Source organism: Haliotis rubra, unplaced genomic scaffold (genome assembly GCF_003918875.1).
Source record: "Haliotis rubra isolate DU_JTF1 unplaced genomic scaffold, ASM391887v1 Scf810, whole genome shotgun sequence".
Classification (NCBI taxonomy): domain Eukaryota; kingdom Metazoa; phylum Mollusca; class Gastropoda; order Lepetellida; family Haliotidae; genus Haliotis; species Haliotis rubra.
The window spans coordinates 451,766-455,386 of NW_025767536.1; positions in this window are offsets into that span (position 1 = coordinate 451,766).

Below are 3,621 nucleotides of genomic sequence, written 5' to 3' on the forward strand. Positions count from 1 at the left end.
ATGCATTATGTTTTCAAGTGCCTTCATTATCACGGCAGGTTTGATGGTAGCGTTATGTGTCATTCTTGGAAGAGACTTTTCTGTTATAGCAAGACGTCTGCATGTGATGATGAACGACAAATCCAGCCAGGACTTGGATGAGAATTTGAAGTCTAAGAACTTTGAGGAATTACGTCAGCATTACGAAACGGTGCATGATGTGGTCACACAGTGTGATGGGATCCTGAAGTACACGGCTCTCATCGGCTTCCTCTTTGGCATCCTGGTGTTCTGCTTTGGGTTGTTCAGCATCTGCAGAGACGACCAGGGCCATGGGGAACGGGGCTCTATCCTGTTGTTGATGGCAACATCCGTGCCTCAAATTCTGGCGTACACGATGATGGGATGCTATCTCAATGATAAGGTAAAGATACATTCCTCATCCCTTTTCGTCTCTGTATCACAACAGTTAACTGGACCTGTCATCTGTTTCAAACAGCTTATTCTGATGCTAAAATGTGAGAAACGGTATCTCTTACATGTAACATGTATTTCATCTCTTAAATCATGGTGACTGTATTGGTAAGGCATTGTTTTTAAGGAATATTGTAGACATAAGTAAATGTGATTCATAGGGCGGGTCATTTTTAACTTGTTCTGATAACGTGTTTGTAGGTATTTGGAGCAAGAATTAGAAATTGTTTAAATCATGTGCAATCCCCGGCTTTTTCATAATGGTAGTTACGCCACTGTATGTGAATTGATGGTTTGTTATAATGCAGGTAGCAAAAGCAAATGATTTCTAGGCCTCACATCATACCACAATGTAACACTATATGCTGGTATTGCACAGCGAGTATTAACAAAGAACTGCAGGAATTAGTTTCACGTTCCAGTATTGAAAGCTCCGAACATCACTGGACTTATTCAGTGATTGAGTGAGTGACGTAAGGTTTTACGCCGCATTTAGCAATATTCCAGCAATATCACGGCGGGGGGACACTAGAAATGGGTTTCACACATTGTGCCCATTATTCAGTGACAATGTGTGAAGAGACGATGAAGACATTGCGAGACGCTTACTCGATACCCCAGCAACCGCCGATGCATCTTTCAACACAATGACGCAAATTACGTCAGTATGGTGGTATTGAATTAACGTTTTATTGTGTTTGAATCTGTGCGCCACACTATTCTGTAAATTTAATCAATAGCTACTGGTACTGGATTTCCTTTATGTCAAAGCAGGTCACCAGGTGCACCGTTCTTTTATCAATGTCAAACCCATTGATGGCCTAGCTATCAGAAGCATTTTGATTCACTTACAGTTTCATAGCAACACAAGTAAACATTTTGACTCAAAGCGACGAGGGCACTTTGAACAATAAGTATTGACGTCTGTATGCTACGAACTAACTACATGAACATTTTTTTGACATAGTATACCTAAACAGGTGTCTTTGATAACCTTTAATGTGCAGGAATAAAAGTTTTCCGATAAAACTGTGTAATGATATTGACTTTACTCTTACAAGTCGGTCCTAAAAGTGTTAAATGCACAAATCAACGTCGATTCGTGATACGTGTCCTTCCTTCCCTCCTGCGTGCTTCGTCATTCTGAATTTACCAGGTATTTGATATCCATTTAGATTAGAAATCACAGGTATTGCATAACAAAATTACATTCAAAAAGTGAGTGAGTGAGTTTAGTTTTACGCCGCTTTTAGCAATATTCCAGCAATATCATGGCGAGGGACACCAAAATGGGCTTCAAACATTGTACCAATGTGGGGAATCGAACCGGGTCTTCGGCGTGACGAGGCGAAACGCACAACATTAAAAAGGGATTTCGTTAACAAATTATTTGCTTTTGTTATAAACATTCCTCGGGTATTAATTATTATTTGGAATAAAACATGTTCGTTGTCACTTGCTTCTTCTTCTTCGCAGGCACATTCTATGAGGGATGTTCTACTTAAATATGACGTCTCTGCTCTTGGTGGAAATGCTTACAAAACAGTGAGTTATGATTGATGTATATGCGTGGAGTCACAGAACAGTACACTCTGTTTAAATATATCATACATTTTTGTGTTACATTATAAGTTGTGTGCTTCTCTCGAGGGTAATACAGTCTGATGTACTCCTCCTTGTAGGAGTGTTACCCGAGCCGGCAGGCGTACATCAGGCCATATTACCCGAGGGAGAAGCATACAACGTATTTATCTTACCGCCATGTTAAATGTACAAAATATCATTTTATTTTATTTGGAAGATCGCTACCGAATATGTGATTGTAAACAAAATGGCGTCTGCCTCTCGATTGGATTTTTAAAATCAGTGAAACATATTTTGACAAGCTTAAAACTGCTAAGAAATTGTTAATTATGTTTAAGTTGAGTGTGCAAACGATTCAATGTATAAAATAGTTTAATAAAGCAGTGAAAGCCGGTGAAATAGATGTCTACATAGTGAACTCAAAACAGCTAATCGAACGGTTTTCGAACTCCGCCGGGCACTGCATCCGTCATATTATGACGTCATACGATTGTTGGCGATACAGCTTCTCGGCGGAGAGTTTGGCGGTTACCGTGGCAGCGGGTAATATTCTTTCAGTTGTCACCCTCCTGGGAGGGTGACACGGAAACTTGTTAAAGCGTCATTGACCAATGAAATTAAAGTATTTTACATGAAGGTAAGATAATACAGTATCACGTATGCATAAGGTGGCAAACAGTTCTGTAAATAACATGTGGTCATATTACAAACCAATGTAACAAATGCAAAAGCTATAAGAGAAATAAAATCAACCACCGCACATCACCATCAACAAAATGTTCATGTCAATAAATATTTAACAGTTAACATTGTTATTTGAGGTAATATATTTGATATTGTGTTAATGATGTCACAGCGTTGAAAATGACTGGGTCCTATGTGAACCTTGGCGTCAGATTTATAAATGTCAAAATATGCGCACAGATATGTCTAATTAAATGTTTGAGAACAGATATGTCTAATAAATGTTTGAACAGAGTCTAATAAATGTTTGAGAACAGATATCTCTGATAAATGTTTGAGAACAGATATAATCTAATAACTGTTTGAGAACAGATATTATAAGAATAAGCACAGATATGTCTAATAATGTTTGACATCACAGCGTTAATAAATGTTTGAGGTTCAATGTCTAATAAATGTTCTGAACCTCATAAATAATTGACAGATATGTCAGTTGACAGATATGTCTTATAAATATTTGAGAAAATGTCTAATAAAGCAGATATATCTAATAAATGTTTAGGCACAGATATGTCTGATAAATATGTGCATTGGGCACAGATATGTCTGATAAATGTTTGGGCACAGATATGTCTTATAGATGGTTCAGGACAACACATGTATTTAATATACGGTATTTGTTAACCATGAGCATACATTTTACATTGTTGTCTATGATTGTTTCAGATACATCTGTTCCTTGCTCGAGTTTCTGGTCAGCCCATTGGAATTAGTGTGCTTGGCACCTTCACTATAGACAGGAGCTCCACACTGACGGTGAGAATACTTACAGTCTGTGAAGTTCTGCTTCTATTTCTTGCTTGAAACATGCAAATCTGTAATATGTATAATGAAATTTCA